This window comes from Pan troglodytes, chromosome 2 (genome assembly GCF_028858775.2).
Source record: "Pan troglodytes isolate AG18354 chromosome 2, NHGRI_mPanTro3-v2.0_pri, whole genome shotgun sequence".
NCBI classification, from domain to species: Eukaryota; Metazoa; Chordata; class Mammalia; order Primates; family Hominidae; genus Pan; species Pan troglodytes.
The window spans coordinates 70,056,996-70,081,358 of NC_086015.1; positions in this window are offsets into that span (position 1 = coordinate 70,056,996).

Below are 24,363 nucleotides of genomic sequence, written 5' to 3' on the forward strand. Positions count from 1 at the left end.
TGGGGTTTTGCCATGTTGGCCAGGCTGGTCTTCAGCTCCTGGCCTCAAATGATCTGCTCGCCTTGACATCCTAGAGTGCTGGGATTACAGACGTGACCCACTGCGCCCAGCCCCCATTTACTTCTTTATTCAATTATATACTTAATATTTAAATGTATAACTTAAATTTTATATACTAAATATAATTTAATAAGTACATTTAAAATTGTTTTATAATTATATATGTTATATATTTATTTACCAACTATTCATTTAGTGTCAGCCTGTACTCATGGTTATTTTCTTTTATTTTTTGTGTTATAACCCATCACTGCCAGTGTTTGTTGCTCACATTGTCCCAGCTTTGGTCATTGGGATTGCCTTCATGCTTGCTCCTGTGTCTACTTTCTGCAACCATAAGATGTTCCAGACTCGTCTTGTGCTTTTCCTGCCCCAGTGCTGGAATCAATCATTTCTTTAAGAAGCTCTTATTCTTTTTAATAATAAAAAACTAGAGATGGGGTCTCGCTACATTGACCAGGCTGGTCTCAAACTTATGGCCTCAAGTGATTCTCCCATCTCGGCCTCCCAAAGTACTGGGATTGCAGGCATGAGCCACTGTGAGCAGCCAAGACACCCTTATTATTTTCACTGGGGAATGGCATAGAGACAGACCTGGGCTCATTGCTTGTGAGGTGTCATTTCTTTTGTTGCTTCTAGGTCCTTTGAGCAGAAAGCACTTGGACACATACATGTGTATACTAACATACACACGCATCTACTTCTATTTCTACATCTATCTGTATAGCTGTGTAGCTATGTCTATAAAACTGTGGTTCTGGCTGGGCGTGGTGGCTCATGACTGTAATCCTAGCACTTTGGGAGGATGAGGCGGGAGGATCGCTTGAGCTCAGAAGTTCAAGATCATCATGGGCAGCATGGTGAGATCTTGTCTCTACAAAACATTTAATAATTAGCTGGGTGTGGTGGCACATGAACACACATAACATAGCTTCAGAGTTGCTAATCCATACCCCTCTGAAGATAAGATTTAACTAGAATACAATATTTGTGTACATTTTTTTAGTCTTGTAATACGTAGCAAAAAAAAAATATTGCGTTCTAAATTTACTTAGGTTAGTTTGCTCAACCCCTACACCCAATGATTATTGTCGGTAGTATCTCAGTTTTATTTGTTAATGTTTGTATTCTGTTTGTTTTCTCCCTACATTCTGGTTGATTTCAATTATGTATTTATTTCCTTAGGATGTAAAACATTACCATGATTCTGGAATCTAGAACTATACTCAGAAGTATGTCATTCTCCTTTCATGTGTTCCACCCCACTCCCATTTCCCCATTCTTTCCACCCCATTTCCACTTTTCTGTTGTTAATCAGTCTCATTAGTTTCCATGGTGTCCATCCCTTGTATATTTCCTTTCATCTCCTTCTTTCTTACACAGAGGTAGCCTACTACAGATACTCTGTTTTTTCACTTGAAACATGCTATTGGAAATTACTTTATACCAGTTCCTTGAGAGCTTCCTCATTCTCTTTTTACAGCAACACAATACTCCATTGTGTGAGTGTGCTTCAGTTTATTCATCCAGTATCCCATCTGTGGGCATGTAGGTGGTTTCCAGTATTTTACAATGACAAACAATGCTGTAATTATTTGTGTGTATTTTTATATTGTTGGAAATGTGTCTCCACTATGAATTGCTAGAAAGGGAATTGCTGGCTCAACATGTTAGTGGGTAGTTTTGTCAGGTAGTTCCAAATTCCCCTCTGTAGGAATTGTACTATCATGTATTTCCATCAGCAATGTATGACAGTGTCTATTTCCCTATGATCTTGCTATCAGAATGATTTGTCATACTTTTTTTTTGAGACAGGGTCTCGCTCTGTCACCCCTGCTGGAGTGTAGTGGCTTGATCATGACTCACTGCAGCCTCGACCACCCAGGCCCAAGTGATCCTCCCACCTCAGCCTCCAGAGTAGCTGGGATCACAGGTGAATGCCACCATGCCTGGCTGATTTTTATATTGTTTAAAGAGATTGGGGTTTCACCATGTTGCCCAGGCTGGTCTCAAACTCTTGGGCTCAAGTGATCTGCTCACCCTGGCCTCCTAAAGTGCTGGGATTACAGGAGTGAGCCACCACGCCCAGGCTGTCATACCTTTTGATTTTTACAAATCTAGCAGGTGGGGAATGGTATTTCAATATAATTTTAATTTACATTTATCTAATTGGGGGGCAGTTTGCACATCTTGTCAACTGTACATCTGTACATATGTATTTTTAAGGACCATCTGTACATATGTATTTTTTGTGCTGAATTGTCTGTCCATGTGTCTTTCCCCTTCTTTTATCAGTTTTAATCTAATTTCAAAATGTTCTCTCTCTCTTTTTGGAAACAGAGTCTTGCTCTGTTGCCCAGGCTGGAGTGCAGTGGCGTGATCTCTGCTCACTACAACCTTCGCCTTCCGGGTTCAAGTGATTCTCGTGCCTCAACCTCCTGAGTAGCTGGGAGTACAGGCGTGCACCACCATGCCCGACTAATTTTTTTTATTATTTTATTTTCGTAGACACGGTGTTTCACCCTGTTGCCCAGGCTGTTCTTGAACTCCTGAGCTCAGGCAATCTGTCCACCTCAGCCTCCCAAAGTGCTAGGATTACAGGTGTGAGCCACCACACCCAGCTAGAGATATTAGTCTTTTTTTTATATATACATATTGCAAATATTTTCTTTAGGTTTGTCCAGTTGTCTTTTTGTCATACATAATTGTTAATGTGTATGACAAAATACACATTATGCAGTCAAATTTATCCCTCTTTTACTGCCTCAGGATTTTTGAGTCATTATAAAGTCTTTCCCTACATTAAGGTTAATGAGGAATTCACCCATGTTTTCTTTTAGTATATGTATAGTTTTACTTATTTTTTCCTTTTTCATTTAGCTTCCTGGTCCATTTGGAGTTTATTCTTGTGTGTGATGGGAAATATGCATTTAATTTTATCTTTTACAAGTGGCTATTCATTTTTCTCAGCCCTATTTAGTAAAAATCTGTCTTTGCCCCAGTGATTTGAAGTGCCATCTTTATCATACGCTAAAAGTGTTCATTTCAACTTGAATCTATATTTGGGCATTTATTCCACGAGTCTATTTGTCTTTTTTTTTTTTTTTTTTGCACCCGTTGCACTGCTTTGATTTTAAAGTCTATTGGTCTGGTGAGGCAAGACCACCTTTGAAATTTTTCTCTTTCAGTGTAGGTGACAACTCTTCCTGACTTCCATCACTTTAGATTGAATTTGCCTGTTTTTGAACTTCATGTAAATAGAATCATATGGTATCTGTTATTTTATGTCTGACTTCTTTCATTTGATCTTGTATCTGTGAGATACATTCATGCTGTTGGAAGTAGCCGCACCTTGTTCATTTTCAGTATTGTGTCATATTTCTTTGTATGCCTCTACCACAACTGATCGATCCTTTATTTTGTTTATACATATGTAAATTGTTTCCAGTTGGGTGCTGTTGTGAAGAAAGCTGTTATGAACTTTTTTTTTTTTTTTTTTTTTTGGCACACCAATGCACACATGTCTCTCAGAATTCCTAGGAGTGAAATTGCTTGGGCATAGGATAAATGAATATTTAGCTTTGGTAGATAATACCAAACAGTTTTTCAAAGTGTTTGTACCAATTTGTAGTCCCACCAGCTATGTATAAGATTTTCAGTTGTTGCATAGCCTTGCTAGCACATAGTATTGTCAGTCTTTTTTTTTTTTTTTTTTTAATTAAAAAGTAAACTTTAATGTCGAAAATGCAAACCTGGGGAAGGCAGAAAGATCACACACAAGGCTGTCACTTCACACTTGGAAGGTTGCACAGCGGCCCAGACAGTGGAGGGGCCGGGAGTATTGTCAGTCTTTGAAGCTGCCTTAAAAGAAAAGAAAAGAAAGAAAACCTTGTATGACATAATTCTTCTTCCTCTTGAAACTCAAGAGTCATTTCCAAAACAGGAAATGGCTAGAAACAAAACAAAACAAACCCAGCAAGCCCCATTTTTTAAAACACACCTAACAAGTTACTTATGGCAGTCATAGGTTTTATAGAAAAATACAGAAAAGCTGTTTTGAGCCTAGATCAAATGTAGCAGGCAGTTTGTTTTTTACCCCAAAGCTATTTTCAGGCTGGGCACAGTGGCTCACAACTGTAATCCCAGCACTTTGGGAGGCCAAGGTGGGTGGATTACCTGAGGTCAGGAGTTCGAGACTAGCCTGACCATGATGGTGAAACTCTGTCTCTACTAAAAATAGAAAAATTAGCCAGGCGTGGTGGCACATGCCTGTAATTCCCGCTACTTGGGAGGCCAAGGCAGGAGAATCGCTTGAACCCAGGCGGCAGAGGTTGCCGTGAGCCAGGATTGCGCCACTGCACTCCAGCCTGGGCAACAAGAGCGAAACTCTGTCTCAAAAAAAAAAGCCATTTTCTCCCTTTCTGTCTTTCTAGCAGGACCTCAGTTTTGTCCAGCATGTTCAGCAGGCAAGGTGATCTTATCCCTAGCTTAGGGGCGAATCTTGTTTCATCTAAGCTAATCAGGGCTTTCTCTTTTTTTTTGAGACAGTCTTTCTCTGTCGCCCCAGGCTGGACTGCAGTGGTGCGATCTTGGCTCACTGCAGCCTCCACCTCCTGGGCTCAAGTAATTCTCCTGCCTCAGCCTCCTGAGGAGCTGGGATTACAGGCACGAGCCACCATACCTGGCTAATTTTTGTATTTTTTAGTAGAGATGAGATTTCACCATATTGGCCAGGCTAGTCTCAAACTCCTGACCTCAAGTGATCCTCCAGCCGCAACCTCCCACATTGCTGGCATTACAGGTGTGAGCCATGGTGCCCAGCCCTAATCAGGGCTTTCTTATTCCTCTCACCAGCAATTAGCTTAGGGATGAGCATGTGACCCAGGCTGGCTAATAAAATATGAGATATGAGGAACACTGGCATAGCTCTGGAGAGGAGGGCTCCTGGGAATGGTTTTTTAGTGCTAAAGAGACTCCAGCAGAGACGGCCCCTTTTTGCCTCCGGATGTGGTATGTCTGGATGTGATGCCTGGAACTGCAACAGCCATCTGGCTGCTAGCCGAAAATGAAGCAAATCCATGAAAGAATCAGAACAAATGGAGGTGGAGTCTTAAATACAGGATCTGGAACCTGCCATATTCCAAGTTTATGTGAAGTAACAAATCCACCAATTGTTTAAGACCATTTGAGCTGGGATTTTCTATTACTGACCATTCCACCTAATACCCCTGGTACTGGGCTTTGTTAGAATAACATAGAATAACAAAGGGGAGACAAGGCTCTTACTTATCCCCTGCAAATATGTTTTAGCAACCTCCTCTTTGTTCTAAACCAGTGGTTTTCAATCTTCAGCATGCCTCAAAATCACCTGGAGAGTTGATTAAAACAGCTTGCTGGACTTGGCTGTCAGAGTTTCTGATTCAGTGGGTTTGAGATGAGGTCAAGAATTTGCATTTTTAGCAAGTTCCTAAGTGACTCTGAGGCTGCTGGTCAAGGGACCACACGTCAAGAATGATTATTCTAGAATATAGACACCATCTTACTGCATTTAGTAACATTTTTTTTAAAAAAGTCAAATAATGTATATCATGGGCTTCTTTTTCAGCTTGAGAAATATAATTTTTTTTTTTTTTTTTTTTGAGACAGAGTCTTGCCGTGTCATCTAGGCTGGAGTGCAGTGGTGTGATCTCGGCTCACTGCAATCTCTGCCTCCTGGGTTCAAGCGATTCTCCTGCCTCAGCCTCCTGAGTGGCTGGTACTACAAGCATGCACTACCATACCCAGCTAATTTTTGTATTTTTAGTAGACATGGGGTTTCACCATCCTGGCCAGGCTGGTCTTGAACTCCTGACCTCAGGTGATCTGCCCACCTCGGCCTCCCAAAGTGCTAGGATTACAGGCATGAGCCACTGCGCCTGGTCAAAAAATAGAAATCTCTATCATCATTTTGAATGACTACCTAGTATTGCATCACGTGGATATACTAGAATTTATATAACTGTTTCTAACAGCATATTCTGTTATTTTGTGGGGTTTTTTTGTATTATTATATTAACATGAACAACTCTATCGTAAGTATCATTTTATAGTAATCCTAACTGTTTAATAATTTCCTTAAGGCAAATTCTTACAAGAATTGCTGGATCAGAGGGAAATGTTTGGGTTTTTTTTTTTTTTTTCTCATATCGTCTTCGTAATCCACCTAATTTCTACTTCCAGATATATTGCCCTTAGATTTAGATATTTTGCCAGGGGACTTCTGGTTGATCCTGCCTCAGCTGGTCAAGGCCTTGGCCATTTGCTCTGTAGGGGTCTTTCTTTAATGTTGCAAGAGTTGAACACTAAAGATAGCACTGCCAGGCCTGGGCTAGCTCATTCCTAAGAGTTAATTTAAAATTTTTTACCAGGAAGAGAATAAAAGCCTGGGAAGTTCTTAAGACTTCTGTCTTTCTCTACATCATGAGAATTTGAGCATACTTTCTGTCTTTGTCATATTTCTGTTTGAGAATAGAGGCAACCAACTGCCCAATACTCCAAAGAGAAGGAAAGAAGTTGCATTCAGATGTCATCTGCCCATCATCTCAGGCATGAAAGAAAGTCATCCAGCAGAGGGAAAAGCTGGGTCCAAGTTATGTCTTTATGCTCGACCATGGAAGAATTTATTTTCAGATGTACTTGCCCTCCTAAATCAGAGCAGCACTTCTAGTTTAGCTGGGACTTCTAGTAGAATTCAAAAAAGTGTCCTCAGTTGAGTGTGTTGGTTCATGCCTATAATCCCAGCACTTTGAGAAACCAAGGAGAGTGGATCGCTTGAGCCCAGGAGTTTGAGACCCGCCTGGGCAACATAGTGAGACCCTGTCCCTACCAAAAAGTAAATTAAAACAAAAATTAGCCGGGTGCAGTGGTACACACCTGTAGTCCCAGCTACTTGGGAGGCTGAGGTGGGAGGATCACTTGAGCCCACTGCGTTGAGGCTGCAGTGAGCCATGATTGTGCCACTGCACTCCAGCCTGGGCAACAGAGGAAGACCCCATCTCAACAAAAACCAAAAAACAAAAAACAAAAAGCGTCCTCACCAGAAGAGAGCTGGCAAACAAAATACAAATTAAGACTGGCTTTGGCTTGAGTTCTTTAGAAAGTAGAGCCTGAGGCAAAGCTTAAGGTGCCTAATGCAATTTTATTATTATTATTATTATTATTGTTCATTTTGTTTTGTGTTTCTATAGAGATGGAGTCTTCTTGCTGTGTTGCCCAGGCTAGTCTTGAACTACTAGGTTCAAGCAATTCTCCTGCCTCAGCCTCCCAAACTGCTGGGATTACAGGCATGAACTACTGCACCCAGTCCAATTTTATTTTAAATATAAAAGTTTGTGTCTCTTTCACTTAAAAACACAGTATTGACTGGTTCATTATGCCACTGATATGTAGCATCCAAGATTGTTCCAACTCTTGCGAATTCTCAGCCATTGTGTGGGGTGGAGATAGAGGAAGAGAGAGAAAGAGAAAGGAAAGGGAGGAGGAGGATGATAGAGAGAGAAGGGGTGTTGAGGGAGAGGTATAAACTTGCTTGTTTTTAGGGGCATTTTCTGGAATTTGCGTATATCACATCTGCTCACATCCCACAAGCAAGAACTTGGTCAAATAGCCATTCAGCTCAAAGAGTTTGTTCTGTATCTGTGCAGTCATGAGGAAGGCACTACAATTTTGATCTGGGAGTTTCAAACCCAGGGAGATGGTGAGGGCAAAAGACAAGCCAGGCAAGGAAATACGTGAAGCAAGGTGATGCTTTCTATCTCAAGCCAGTCATGAGGAGACACGTGGGCTGCTCAGCAGGCTTGTTTGGTTTGCACACAGTTCTTTCTGCAAGGGTTACAGAGGGGAACTATGACTGGAAATAGTCCCTGGGAGAGGAAAAACAGGAGAGATCCATCTGCTCCTCACCCTCCTATCTTGCATTTCCCGTTGGTTTGTTCCCACTGGCCGAGGCTTACGCCCATAAGGAGCAACACCTCCTCTCTTCCTGTTGTGTAACCCGTCCCCTTGGCAACAGTTCAGGAAGCAGATCCCACACCCTGGGAGTGGAACGGTGACCCACGTGAATGGGGGGCATGGACCAGGAGAGGGGAAGCACCTGAGAAGGTTTACCGGGTCTGTGTTCCAATATATTACTTAATGGCATTTTGAGTGGAAAATAAAAAGGGCTTTGCTGAAGACTTTTCTAACTGATGTCCATCTTTTGGAGTCCCGAGTTGGTTTCTCAGTACCTTGCAAAAAGAACTAATTGATCAGAGGCTGATAGGTAGAAGGGCGTCTCCCTTGATCTTCGGCCAAGAATTCTTCTAGCCTAGGAATGTTTTTGTTAGACATTGCAGAAACCTAAATGAGGTTTAGGACAACCCATGGATGTCCATTAGGATGCTGTAGAAAGTGTTCTCTCCCTCTCTTCCTTTCTTCATTTTTTCTTCCTCTTCCCTTTCCTCTCCTGTTCCTTCTTTCCTTCCTTCCAAACGGGAAATTTTACCGTGATTACCTTTGTTTTGTTAAGAAGCTTGAACTCTTTCATGGCATTTTTCCTAGAAAACAAGCAATGTGCAAACTGGCCTTTCCATATGGCATAGAATATGGACTACTAGCCAACCAAGTTAGAATATACTTTAGGCTGCCTTTGTCTGGGCCTGACATATTTCTTTACTGTGAACCTGTGAACTTAGAAATGCAACTGAATTAGGTTGGGCATGGTGCTCACACCTGTAATCCCAGCACATTGGGAGGCCTAGGTGAGAGGATATCTTGAGGCCAGGAGTTCAAAATCAGCCTGGAAGACAAAATGAGACTACGTCTCTACAAAAAAATTTAAAAGCCGGGCATGGTGGGATGTGCCTGTAGCCCCCAGCTATTTGAGAGGCTGAGATGGGAGGATTGTTTGAATCCAGGAAGGTAGAAGGTAGAGGCTGCAGTGAGTTGTGATTATGCCACTGGGCAACAGATAAGCAAAAGACACTTCACCCAAAATGAGAAGCGGCTTCAGTGGAAGCATCTGGCTGCTCTCCAGTGACCTTTAAAAACAGAAAATTGATCATATTGGCACAACTGCTGTTTGAGAGTCTGAATGCATAGTGACTAAGCTCACATCCTCTAGATTCAAAAGCATCAAATTCTAAATCTTCCTCTAAGTATCTCAGTGAACTTGGGAATGTTACTGAACACTTCGACTCAGCTTTATTTGCAGTTTAATGGGCATTATAACACCATGCAGTATTATAATAGTATCTGTTACACAAAATTAGCCAGGCCTGGTGGCATGTGCCTGTAATCCCAGCTACTTGGGAGGCTGAGGCAGGAGAATCACTTGAACTCGGGAGGCAGGCAGAGGTTGTAGTGAGCTGAGATCATGCCATTGCACTCCAGCCTGGGCAACAAAAGTGAAACTGCATCTCAAAAATAATAATAATAATAATATCTGTTATACTGCTATCCACCTTACATGGGTATTGTAAGGGCTAAATGAGATAAAACATGTCAGGCTCCTGGCACATAATACATGCTCAGTGAATGGCAGAAGCTATTGTTTTCATAGTAGTCGTCATCATCATCATCATCATCATCTTATTGTATGGCTTACTATTGTTCCATTGAGGATTGCAGAATAAAATGTTGACACTGGTCAAGGTATTTAACATTTGAGGGTCTTTAGTGACCTTTCATCTCAGTAAAGGGAGACTAGCAATTATCGTCAGGTATGCTGGCACGTGAGGATGGTGCTTGCACAGTATCAACCCCTCAGTCATTGGTTTGTTACAGGTTATACCACCATCATGTTGAACTTTTTAAAAAAGTATCTTAGCCCTCCGATCAAAGGGCAAAGGTGCTTACCTCCAGTTTCTTTCCCAGTGTCTTGTTATGAAAACTTGTGCCGGGCACGGTGGCTCACGCCTGTAATCCCAGCACTTTGGAAGGCCAAGGCGGGCAGATCACCTGAAGTCAGGAGTTCGAGACCAGCCTGGCCAACACGATGAAACCCCGTCTCTACTGAAAATACAAAAATTAGCCAGGTGTGGTGCCAGGTGCCTGTAATCCCAGCAACTTGGGAGGCTGAGGCGGGAGAATCGCTTGAACACAGGAGGCAGGGGTTGCAGTGAGCTGAGATTGCACCACTGCACTCCAGTCTGGGCAACAGAGCGAGTCTCCATCCCCCCAAAAAAGAAAACTTGTAAATGATGTTCGGGGTTTGTTGAAATCCCTGTGGAGGTTCCAGGTCTCATCTGCACACTAAAACATTCTCCTTGTCTGTGGAAGCTTTCTGGTGCTCTAGCTTAAAAGGAGCACATCTAACTTTCTAATTCCAGTCTTTATCTTAATTAAAAAAAAAAAAAACACCCAAATGCCTTATGTTAAGTTTATTAGGGCAATAATGCTGTGGTATTGCTAATTGCTGGCAGGCACATCAATCCATTTGTTTGCCTTACCCTAGAGTGATTTTACAGTTATCAATTCTATTTGTTGGTTTCTAACAGAAAGCCAGGGCTTATCCCATAAATTCTGCAGCTGTGGAACTAGGAACATTAGGACTCTTCCTGCCTATTTTGGAGCATATATCATTGCACTGGCTCGCTAACCCCAGGAGAGATGTATTACAGATGGAGTGTATGCCCCATAAAATAAAGTGTCATATCTTCTTGACGCAGCAATTCTTAGCTGCAAAGACAATGATTCATCTAGTCAGTGCCAGCTTCTAAATGAGAAAAAAGAAAGAAAGATGATTAGGAAGATTCATCCTTTGACTCTCTCTCTCCATTTCTCTTCCAAGCCTACTTTTATAAAACCACTAGGTTCCAGAATCTGCATCATGGGGTCTGAACTTTCTAGTTCTTGATCCTCAAAGGAGATAAAAGTGAAAGGAGAGTGCATCTTCTGAATAGCATCCTGGGGAAGGTGGGCTTTGTGAAGTAACCAGTGGTGTACGAATGAACAAGCTGGCTGCCACTCTCCTCTCTCACCTCTCCTCTGGCCTCAGTTCCTCCCTACCTTCCACCAGTCCAACCACAGTGGTCTCCTTAAAATGCTTCAGATACGCAAGTTCTTCATGATGACCTGGAGCTCTTTCCCCAGTCTCATGGCTGAGACTTTCTCAGCACAAATGACCACTTTCTCGGAGAAGCTTCCCCAATAACCCGGCTGAGAGGAGCTCCCACCCTATCCTGACAGTACTCTTTTAACACTTTGCCCTGTTGTATCTTTTCCTTAATGTACTAGCTAGAGTCATGGCTTTATTTACTTGCCCCAGTTTGTGCTTTTTAGTGTTTTTCTCATCTAGAAAATAAATCCCATGAGAGCAACAACCTCATTTGACTTTTTCTCTACTCTACTCCCAGGTACTGGAAGGAATTCTAGAATTTTTTTCCTCTGTTTTTAATATACTTTTAAATTTTTAAATATTAACTTAAGCTCTTTTTCTTTCTTTCTTTTTTCTGAGACAGGGTCCCCACTCCATCGCCCAGCCTGGAGAGCAGTGGCACAATCTCAGCTCACTGCAACCTCTGCCTCCCAGGCTCAAGCGATCCTCCCACCTCAGCCTCCCAAATAGCTGGGACTACAGGCATGCACCACCATGCTGGGCTATTGCTTTGTATTTTTGGTAGAGACAGGGTTTTCTGATGTTGCCCAGGCTGGTGTTGAATCCTGAGCTCAAGCAATCCACCTGCCTCGGCTTCCCAAAGTGCTGAGATTACAGGCATGATGCTTGTCTGAGATTGTAGAATTTAGTAAGTACAAAGAGTTCTTGATATGGGCTCAGATGATTTGGGTGGCAGTTCCAGAACTGTGTAAATGTGGTCCAGTTTCCTGTCTTCCTAAGTTTCATTCCCTCATCCGTAAAATGGGAGTAATAATACCTGCCTCACAGAGTACTTGTGAAGATCATTGGAACAATGATCAAGAAAAAAATATATGCATATATTTTTTGAGACAGGGTCTTCCTCTGTAGCCCAGGTTGGAGTGCAATGGCTTGATCACAGCTTGCTGGTCTCAAACTCTTGGGCTCAAGCAATCCACTTGCCTCAGCCTCCCAAAGTGCTAGGATTGCAGGCGTGAGCCACCACGCCTGGCCGATAAAATATTTTTTATTCTGTTACTGGTTTTACACTTGGGAGAGATATGAGGGTTTCCTAAAGGACCTTGATAAATGAAAGAATGACAATGAAATATCATGATACTGAAAGGGGAGCTCTCACAATCTGAGACAGGTGGTAAAATTTAAGATGCTTATCCCACCATATAGAAAGTATGGAAATTGATACCCCCAAGAAATTATATCAATTGACTGTACAGATTCCAGAATGTTAGAGCAGGAAGATTTGTTAAGATATAGTTGAGTGATTTTTAGACGTGGGTCTCTGGAGTACTGGGGTTTTGTTGGAGTCCTCTGGGATCCAGGATATAGCGGGAAATAGCCAGGAAAGAGGAGGAGCTGAGCTGATAGAAATACATGCCCCATCTCCCCTAATTCAATTAGATTAACTGCATTTTATGCTTTTTTTTTTTTTTTACATTGTTTCAGAAGCTAGTTATTTATTGCTCAGAACCCTTCCCTCACTCTTTCTTCCTGACCCTGATTTTTGTGTGCAGGGAAATGGGCTCAACCTCAAGCTATGGAGTGTAGTCAAGGTCATTCATGACAATCCTCTTCCTCAGTTTCTCAGTCTCCCTGGAAGCTATGGATTGGCATATGACCCAGTTTTAGCCCATGAAATGTGAGAAGAAGCCACTTTAGCAGTTGCTGCTAAAGTTTTTAGGAAGCTTTTATTTTCTTACTAAAAAGGGACATATGTGGCTGATATGGTCCTTTCCTGTCTTCCTCCTCCCTTCCATGCTAACATCATGTCTGCCACTACAACAGCAATCTTGTGACCATGTGGCTGTAAGCACAGGAATGCCTGGAATCTCAGAAACATTGGCTCTGACCTCCGTGAGTCACTGAACCAATTCCAGCAACCACCTGGCTCCAGACTTCTTGCCATGTGAGGAAGAAGCCACTATTGTCTAAACCAGTGCAGAGTTTTCTGTCACTTGCGTCTCAAAAAGCATTCCTCACAGATATACATATATTGTGCTTCCAGATAAGATTTTGTTTAGGATTCTGAGTCTAAACATAATTTGAAATCTGATCTCATACCATCTTTTCATTGTAGAGAGATAAGGTAACAGTTTCAGTTGTCTGTTGCTGCATTACAAACTATCTCAAAACTTCCTGGCTTAAAACAACAGCTGTTTTGTTACCTCTTAGAATTCCGTGAGCTGACTGGGTTCAGCTGGGCAGTTCCTCTGTTCCTTGGGATGTCTGCATTGCCTACAGTTACCATGAGGCTCAATGGGCTTGTCTAATGCCTTGACAGGAATAGTCAGAAGGCTGGGCTCGGCTGGGACACAGGTCCTTTCTCTCTCCTCATGCAGTTTCAGAGCTTCTCTCTGTCTACATGGCCTCTCCATGTTGACTTCGTACATGGCACCTTCACACCCCCAAAAGCAGAAGCCACCAGGCCTTCCTAAGGCTTAGGCCCAGATCCAGCTTTGTGTAACATCTGCGACATCCCTTTGGTTAAAATGAGTCAGGTTCAAGGATAGAGGACTATCTGAGGGCATAAATACAAGAGGTGTGTTTTATGGGAGGCAATCTTTGCAGATTAGCTACTACAGAAACTGAGACTTAGACTGAAAAGTAGATGTCTAAACTGATAGAGTCATAAGTATTTAAATTAGAACATCATTGAAGGGATGAGAGCTCCAAAGCGGGATAGAATGGGAGGGTGGAGGGGACAGGCAAGAGAAAGGACTTATCCTCAGCCCAGGGTTTTTAAATCTCAGCAGTGTTGACACTTGGGGCCAGATAATGTCTGGATGGCTGTCCTGTGAATTGTAGAATGTTTAGCAGTATTCCTGGCCTCTACCTGGATGCCATTAGCATCTCCCCTCCAATTTTTATTTTTTATTTTATTTTTTTGAGACAGTGTCTCGCTTTGTCATCCAGGCTTGAGTGCAATGGCTTGATCTTAGCTCACTGCAAGCTTTATCACCTGGATTCAATTGATTCTCCTGCCTCAGCCTCCTGAGTAGCTGGGACTACATGCAGGCACCACCACACTCAGCTAATTTTTGTATTTTTAGTAGAGACAGGGTTTTGCCATATTGGCCAGGCTGGTCTTTAACTCCTGACCTCAGGTGATCTGCCCACCTCCCAAAGTGCTGAGATTACAGGCGTGAGCCACAATACCCAGCCTCCCCTCCAATTTTGACAACTGAAAAAAATCTCCAGTCAGTTGCCAAATGTTCCATGGAGGCAAAACCACTCCCCGGTTGAGAACATAGCCCTAGCCTTAGTGATGTTTAGAGTATATCTATAACTACACAGAAGCCCAGCTGTCTTACATGTGGGTCAGGCAGCATGTTTATATTCTTAAATTCTCCCAGTGGGAAATGAAGAAGGTAGGATACTCAATTTCACACTCTGGTCCACATGTTTTATGTGGACTCTTCACTTTGGAAAAAGCCTTTTTAGTTTTGCTGTAAGTTCCCCAACTTGACTTTTTTTTTTTTTTTTTTCCCTGAGATGGATCTCGCTCTGTCGCCCAGGCTGGAGTGCAGTGGTATGATCTCGGCTGACTGCAACCTCCACCTCCCAGGTTCAAGGCTGAAGCTCCTGCCTCAGCCTCCTGAGTACCTGGGATTACAGGTGTGCGCCACCACGCCTGGCTAATTTTTGTATTTTTAGTAGAGACAGGGATTTCCCCATGTTGGTCAGGCTGATCTGAAACTCCTGACCTTGTGATCTGCCTGCCTTGGCCTCCCAAAGTGCTGGGATTACAGACATGATCCAGCGAACCCAGCAATTTCACTTTTAAGGTTGTGTCTTCAAATGAAGCCTGAACTGGTGGTCCTTCATTGCCAGTGCATTGCACTAAGCACTTCCCTTCCTCTCTTTTAACCAGGAGTCATCCACAAATAAGTAGGTGGATTTTAAAGCCGTGGGACTGGGTGACATCAACTAGAGAAATCAGAAGATGAAGAAAGAAGAAAAGCTGGTGGCTTAGGCCAGGGTCTACCCTGAGGCCTTCTAACTTTTAAAGGTAAGTGTGTATGTGTATACATACATACATATGTATACACACATATCCCAGAAACTAGAAAAATGTATATGTACGTATAAAACTTTTTTGGTTTTCTCCCTATATTTATACAAACATATATATGTATATATACACAAATACATATTAATATATACACGTGTGTATGTTATATGTGTACATGTTTATTTTTCTCATATATATATATATATATATATATATATACGTATATTTTTTAGACAAGGTCTCACTCTGTCACCGACGCTGGAGTGCAGTGGCCTGATCACAGCTCACTGCAGCCTCAACTGGGCTCAGGTGATCCTCCTGCCTCAGCCTCCCGAGTAGCTGGGACTATGGGCGCATGCCACCACACCCAGCTAATTTTTGTATTTTTTGGTAGAGATGGGGTTTCGCCATAATACCCAGGCTGATCTCAAATTCCTGAACTCAAGCAATCCGCCCACCTCAGCATCCCAAAGTGCTGGAATTAACAGGCATGAGCCACTGTGCCCAGCCTATTTTTCCTATTTAATTGAAGACCAATTTATATACAGAGTAAGAAGGAAGGAACTAAAATAATTCTGGATCTCATAGGGACAATGCAAAAGAATCAATCTGGTCACTGCTGAGTCCAGTCTTGTCATTGTCCCCTCTAGAATATTAGGGGGCAAATGTATGAGCTCCAAGAATCTCACGTGCCTTGCTCAGTGGCTCATGCCTGTAATCCCAGCACTTTGGGAGGCCGAGGCAAGCGGATCACGAGGTCAGGAGATGAAGACCATCCTAGCTAACACGGTGAAACCCAATCTCTACTAAAAATACAAAAAATTAGCCGGGCGTGGTGGCGGGTGCCTGTAGTCCCAGCTACTTGGACGCTGAGGCAGAAGAATGGCGTGAACCCGAGAGGCGGAGGTTGCAGTGAGCCGAGATCGCGCCACTGCACTCCAGCCTTGGGCGACAGAGTGAGACTCCGTCTAAAAAAAAAAAAGAAAAGCGCATGGCGTGGAGTAAGTGCTCAGGATATTGTGAAAGGAAAATAAAAACTCTGGGACCCTCATTCACTAAGCCAAAAGGAAAAAATTCAGCTGAAAGCTGAGTCATGATGCAAGCAACTGCCTTTCATTTTGTTCCTAAGCGGATAGCAGCAGATTAAAGGTTAAATGTCTCCACTCTGTGTTCACCTTATCTTGTGGAAAGTGACAATTTATTGAGAACAAGAAGGACACATAGCAAGCTTTTCCCTTACCTGCTCCTTTTCTCTTGCAACGTGTGGATTCAGGAATGTGACCGTACCCTCCCTGTTTCTCCCACAGCCTGCTTTTCCCCTTTAAATATGGAAGCCTTCAAAGTCATCTTTGGAGAAAGGTACAGACTTGTCTACCAGGTGTGTCCTCAACTTTGGCAAAATAAACTTCTAAAGTGATTGAGACTTGTCTCAGATACTTTTTGGTTTACAATATGTTTGTCAAATGACTGAGTAAGTATCTGTGCTGCAAGGCAAAGAGCTTTAACATGGAGAGCCTGATGACATGGGTGGCAGGTGCAGCTCTGTGTGCTGTCACTGGAGTGGATGCTGTCAGTGCCCTGCTCAAATCCCCTTTACTTAGAGGGGCATCCATCCTCCAGCTGCTGTGAGCTGTGGCTTCATCCAGGGGAGAGATGATGATGACTTAGACCAGGGTGTTTATTGTTAGCAGAAGTGATAGAAGCGGTTGGATTCTGGATACATTGTGATGATGGAGCCGACAGGATTTTCTGGTGGATAGGCTACAGAAAGTGAGAAAAAGAGAGCATGCAAGGATGAAATTCAAGGTTTTAGGCCAGAGCAACTGGATAAATGGAGTTGAAATTTGCTGCAATATGGAAGACTGCATGAGGAACAAGTTGGGGGGGGGTGGAAGGACAGGAGTCAAGTTTTGGCCAGGCGAATTTCAACATATGTATTAGACATCCAAGAGGAGAAATTGAGTAAGTAGTTTAATAAGCGAGTCTGGAGTTCAGGTGAAAGGTCTGGGCCAGATATAATTTGGGAGTTAAGGATATATGGATGATGTTTAAAGCCATGAGACTGAAAGAAATTACCAAAGGATTGAGTGTATTTGAGAAGAGCAGAGGAACACGGGCTGACCTTGAAACTTTAAAGGTAGAGGTTGGGGCTGGACGTGGTGGCTCATGCTTGTAATCCCAACACTTTGGGAGGATGAGGTGGGAAAGTTGCTGGAGCCCAGGGGTTTGTGGCTGCACTGAGCTATTATCTTAACACTGCCCTCCGGCCTGGTCAACAGAGTGAGACCCTGTCTCTTACAAAAAAAATAGATAAACAAAAAGGAATCAGAGGCTGGTATGGTGGCTCACGCCTCTAATCTCAGCACTTTGGGAGGCTGAGGCGGGCGGATCGCTTGAGCTCAGGAGTTCAAGACTAGCGTGGGCAATAGGGTGAAACCCCATCGCTACAAAAAAAAAAAAAAAAAAAGCCAGGTGTGGTGGCATGTGCCTGTAATCCCGGCTACTCGGGAGGCTGAGGCAGGAAAATCGCTTGAACATAGGAGGCAGAGGTTGCAGTGAGCCAAGATTGGGCCACTGCCCTCCAGCCTGGGCAACAGGGCAAGATTCTGTCTCAAAAAAAAAAAAAAAAATTGATAAAATAAAAGATCCATTGGTACCAATGGGTCTCTAAGATTTATTTCAATTATCTTATTTTGCAATTCTCTTGGGGTTAATAAGTTTCTCAGTCTTTTCCCAAATCTACAAAAATTAGTGTATTTCCTTATAGTTACCCATCATTGGAAACAAATTGCTGCTGTTCCAGTTATGTATTGATGCATAACACACTTCACCAAAACCCGGTGACTTAAAGCATCAACCATTTTCTTTTCTTTTCTTTTCTTTCTTTTTTTTTTTTTTTTTGAGATGGAGTTTTGCTCTTTCGCCCAGGCTGCAGTGAAGTGGCACAATCTGGGCTCACTCCAACCTCCACCTCCAGGGTTCAAGTGATTCTCTTGCATCAGCCTTTCAAGTAACTGGGATTACAGGTGCCCTCCGCCATGCCTGGCTAATTTTTGTATTTTTAGTATTTTTGGCCAGGCTGGTCTTGAACTCCTGACCTCAGGTGATCCACCCACCTAGGCCTCCCAAAGTGCTAGGATTATAGGTGTGAGCCACCGTGCCCGGCCCCCGTTTTCTTATATGTCATGATTTCGCAGGTGCAGAGAGTGGGCTGGGCTGGGCTGGGCTGGGTGATTCTTCTAATCTAGTTGGAGTATCTGGAATTCTGTTGATAGTTTTCAACTGGTTGATAAATTAATCTACTCATGGAGTAGGAATGTAAACTGAATCGTGCAGCCAAGCATGTAAGAACATTTGAGAAGTAATTACACTATAGTGTGTAGGAAAAGAAGGTTGGGTATTCCTGGGGAGAATATTTCAGTCTTCTTCACCTCCTTGGCTATTACAGAAGTGAAGGGAAATGACTGGAAGTTTGGTAAATTGCAGCCTAAATAACAAGAGACAATTTTCTAGTGTGCAGAGAAAACAATGCCATCGAATCCTGGGCATTCCTCTAGTTCATCAGTCTCATCTCATCTAATGATTAAGCCTTGACCTTCTGAGCTGAGGATTCTTGTGTCAGAAGCCACAGTTTTACACATTTCTGCAGGAATACTTTCCAAGCTTTTCCAAGGAAGAAATTTTTGTTTCTTCTGCTGTGTTTCTGCAGCGGTTTCCACTCACAGGAAGTCCTAATTATCTGAGGAAAACTACCACTAGATAAAAACACTTTAAACGAGGGGCAAACTTCAGTACATAGCATAGGTGAGTGTTTGGGGTGCACGCAGGTTCAATGGGAATTTTTCTTGAAAGAAAACAAAAATAAAATTATAAAAAGAAAGTTATTTTTCTTATTCAATAAAATGTTTCTGATTGCAACTACATGCAAGAGGCAAAGAATGAAGTGTTGATTGTTTTGTTTTGAAGAAAAGTTAAAAAAAATTATTTTTCAATATAGTGAGACCTTTTCTCTACGAAAAAATTAAAAACTAACTGAGTGTGATAGTGTGCCCCTGTTGTCCCAGCTGCTTGGGAGGCTGAGGCAGGAGAATCACTTTAACTTGGGAAGTGGAGCCGAGATCACGCCACTGCACTCCAGTCTGGGCCACAGAGTGAGACTCTGTCTCAATAAAAAAATACATATATTTTTTAGAGACACAGTGTTGCTATTTTGCCCAGGATGGTCTTGAACTCCTGGCCTCGAGCAATCTTCCTGCTTCAGCCTTCTGTTTTACATAAAATTTCAATCAGTAAAATTTTATAAGATGTGACAAGTCATCCCTCACTCAAGTGTCACTTTTTCATCCCAATAAAGATCAGTTTTGTAGTTATATACACTCATGTACACATAGCTATGTATGTGTATGTGTATGTATGTGTGTATATATCTATATATATACACATATAAATATGTAAACACACTCTGGGTCTTCAGTATTTTTAACTTTTTTGATCTATAGTATACTTAGAGAAAAATGGCCGGGTGCAGTGGCTCACACCTGTAATACTAGCACTTTGGAAGGCTGAGGCAGGAGAACTGCTTGGGGCACGGAGTTTGAGATCAGACTGGACAACATAGCAAGACCCCATCTTTACAAAATAAAAATTAGCCAGGTGTGATGTCACGTGCCTGCAGTCCCAGCTATTGAGAAAGCTGAGGGTTGAGGATTGCTTGAGCGCAGGAATCCGAGGCTACAGTGAGCTATGGTTATACCACTGCACTCCAGTGCCAGTGACAGAGTGAGACCCTGTCTCAAAAAAAATGAAAATAACTTCAGAAAAAGTCATAAGTGCACAACTCAGTGAATTGTAATTTTCATAAGCCATTCACACCCAGGTTGTCAGCACCTAACTCCAGAAAGAGAACATTATCAGCCTCTTAGATGCTCCTCTCTTATTCAAAAGCAGTCATTATTCAACTCCACCCCCACCGCAAGTAGCAACTCTCCTGACTTCTGACAGCATAGATGAGTTTTGATTGTTTTTGAACTTCATAGAAAGGGAATTGTATTTTGTTATCTGGTTTCTTTTTCTCCATATTACATCTGTCAGGTTTACATATGTTGTTGCTAGTACTTTTTTATTCATTCTCATTGCTGCGTATTTCATAGTATGCATATACCAACATTTCTCTATTCTGCCATTGATGGATATTTGGGAAGTTTCCAGTTTGAGGCTTTTATGAATAGGGTTGTGAATGGGGTTCAGGACATGCTACATCTGAAATATGGCACCTTGGCATTTGAGAAAACCACAGAAGCAAGAAGGTCTCTCTGATCTGTCTCACCCTTCTCCCCTAATGTAGTCCATAAAAACTAGCTGACCTTCCCCTGAAAGTAGGTGATTAGACTCTCCTTCCAGAGAGGTCCTCCCTATACCTGGAGGAAAGGAATGAAGACACAGAGATGCCAAGAAGAATCTGAAGAAATAGACCTTGTAAATTCCCCCCAGCTTATTCCCATTAGATCATACCCTTTTGTCCTCCGATTATACTTTGACATGATTCTTCATAAAAGTACACACTTGTATCTGTTTCTTCAGGTCTTCTTTTGTGAAGGCTCCCATGTCACGTAAAACTTATATGAAATAAATCTGTATGCTTTTCTCTTGTTAGGTCACCTTTTGTTACAGGGGCCTCAGCCATGAACCTTGTGATGGGTGAGGAAAACATCTTACTTTTTCTCCCCTACTGCTGCTAAAAACATCATAGTATGTGAGTTTTAGCACACATGAGTATCCATTTCTGTTGGGTCATGATGTAGTTTTTCTTGCTTATGAATCTGTTAACTTAGTCAGATACATCCAAAAGTGTTGCTTCAATGACATTTTGCCCATGGTTGGAACCATACATGTTCAGTTTCATGGACATTTATATACTTTATGAAAGAATACACAGTGATTCAGCACTAAAAAGAAAAGTTATTGTATCCACGGTTTTCACAGTTTTTGTGGCTACAGAAGTAAAGTAGCAGGGTGCAAATGATGTTATTGAAACAAGTATTTGTCAAAGGAGGAATGACATCAATTCCTCTAAGTGTTTTGTGGAAGGAATCTAAGAAGACAGACAACCTCAAGGAGATGAAGCTGCCAGTTATACTGAGTTCATGCTGTTTCTCAGATATATGCAAAAGCATTTCCCATCACACATCATGCAACTGAAGGCAGGAGAAATGGCCAAATTCCTTGGAACAGATGAAAGATACTTCAGCCGGGCGCAGTGGCTCATGCCTGTAAAGCCAGCATTTTGGGAGGCCAAGATGGGCAGATCATGAGGTCAGGAGTTTGAGACCAGCCTGGCCAACATGGTGAAACCCCATCTCTACTAAACATATAAAAATTAGCTGGGCGTTGTTGTGCATACCTGGAATCCCAGATATTGGGGAGGTTGAGGCAGTAGAATGGCTTGAACCCAGGAGGCAAAGGTTGCAGTGAACTGAGATCGTGGCACGGCACTCCAGCCTTGGCGACAGAGCAAGACTCCGTCTCAAAAAAAAGATACTTCAAAGCAGGGAAGAGCTGATGTGTCTCATTCATGTATAATGCAGGACTGTCATTAAGACCTTGCGTCATATTTAAGTGGCCCCATTTTTATTCTTCCTTGGAGGTAGATAAATAACAAGGCATTTAGTAGCTATGATGTCTTATAATTGATGAAGTATGATAATCAGAATGATCATATTAAAGCTGTAATTTATTGGTCCAAGCATTGTGCTCAGCAATTTACAAACATTCTCTTGTTTAATTTAATTCTTCACAGCAGTCCTATATGGTAGGTAATATATTTTAGCCTTAGAGACATTAGGCACCTTGGGCAAAGATACATTGGTAGTAAGTGATGAAGCCAGGACTCAGACCTGAGTGTGTGACTTTGTGAATGCTGACTCTGCTCAGCACCTGGAGGTCTGAGGTTTTCCAGCTGCTCTACTGGAGGATGAATTCAACTGAGGTGACCAGGGACAGGAAGATCATGCTGGCATTGTGTCTAGGCAGTGTTCTTCACTCCAGCTTTGACAGTCATAAAGCTACCACTCTGACCCTAGCTCTGATCATTTATTACCTGCACTGGTTGTAATAGTTTCCTTATTAGAAGTTTCCCTGCTTCCAGGCCGGGTGTGGTGGCTCTTGCCTCTAATCCTAGCACTTTGTGGGGCTGAGGCAGGAGGATCATTTGAGCTCAGGAGTTCAAGATCAGCCTGGGCAACATAGTAAGACCCTATCTCTATTTAAAAAAAAAAAAAGTTTCCCTGCTTCCAACATTGTGTCCTATCACCCATTCTGAGCACAGCAGCTAGAGTGAGCATTTATTGATTGATTGTTTGACTGATTGATTGATTGATTGAGACAGGGTTGCACTTTGTCACCCAGGCTGAAGTGCCGCGACACCATCTCGGCTCACTGCAGCCTTGACCTCCCAGGTTCAAGCGATCTTCCTGCCTCAGTCCCCCAAATAGCTGGGACAACAGGTGTGTGCCACTACACTGGGCTAATTTCTGTATTTTTAGTAGAGACAGGGTTTTGTCATATTTCCCAGGCTGGCCTCAAACTCCTAGGCTCAAGCAATCCACCCACCTTGGCCTCCCAAAGTGCTAGAATTCCAGGTGTGAGCCATGGCGCCTGGCGTGAACATTTAAAACGTAAGTCAAGGCCATACCCCAAACCCTCCAAAGGCTTCCTATCTTGGCATAAAAGCTGGAGTGTGTGGGGTCCTACAAGACCTTGTGCCATGATTCTGTGTCACTCTCTCCATTCCCTCCCTCAGGTACGGCAATCCCGGCCTCCCTACATATCCAAACTCAGGGTCTTTCTCACTTTGTGTCCTCCACCAGGAACAGAGTTGGAGACAAGGATTTGAATATAAATTGTTTATTTGGAAAGTGAAGGAAATTGGGAAAGGAGATGGAAAGGAAAGGGTGTGCCACTCAGCCAACTACCCCTGTGGGCAACTGATCTCAATTCCACTGGCAAGGTTTGGGAGCCGGTGTAGAGCTTGCACGTCAGGGGTGAACAATGTTAGCCCTCCTGAGGGGCCTGTCTCAGGCCTGGGGTAAGGCAGGGACCAGTGCCCAGAGAAGGCCTTCAGGCATAAGGGGTGCTGATGCTGGTCATTTGACATCAGGCTGGCACTAAAATGGGAAAACTTGAGGCATACGGTCAAGACCTTGAAAATGTCCACGACAGGCCCACAGATTTGCTCTACTGTCTGCCTAGAATATTCTTCCCTCGCATAGTCCCATATTGCTCCCTTAGAACTATATTCAAATGACTCTTCAGGGAGGACTTTTGTGATTCTCTTCTTCAAATTGTCCCCCAACTCCTAGCACACACATATATCTTGTTTATGGTCTTTCTTCTACCACTAAATAAAGGCACCACGTGGGCAGGCATTTTGGTCTGTTACATCTGCTGCTTTATCCGCATTGCTTGGTATGGTGTGTGCTACATAATAGGAGTTGGTGTGTGCTACATAATAGGAGTTCGATAAATATCGAACGAATGAATGAATGAAAGGTCATTTAGAAACTCTATTTTCTGCGTCTATTGTCAATTGACTTGGAATCCTTAGGAATGAGGAATATGGTTAATTGGCATCTTCGAACTCCAATATATATCTATTATTTTATATTAGGGCCTGATGGTGAATAGCCTTCAATCTCACCCCCCTCCACAAATGTTGAACATCTACCATGTGCCAGACACTGTTCAAATTACTAGGAATACTACAATATATCAACTGGGAATGACTTTTGGCAGGAAATGACAGAAACACCGACAGCAATGGCTTATACCAAATAAGGGTTTTATTTTTCTCCTGTAATTAGAAGTCTAGACACAGACAGTCCAGTGCCTGTGCAGTGGCTCCAAGGGGCCACTGGGGACCATGCCTGCCTCTACCTTCTCTATGTGGTCCCAGCTTGCTGCTCTCCCTCCAGCAGTGTCTGCATTCCAATAAGGAAGGGGAAATGGAAGGGGAGAAGGTGTGTTCCAGAGGATTCCTCCCTCCAGGATGCTTTCCCGAAGAGCTCTACACAACAATTTCTGGTCGTATCTCTTTGCACATCTCGTGGCTACCCCTAGCAGCAGGGGAGCTAAGAAATGTAGCATTTGTTTGCTTTTGTTTTCTTTGATGGGCTCATTGTTTTCT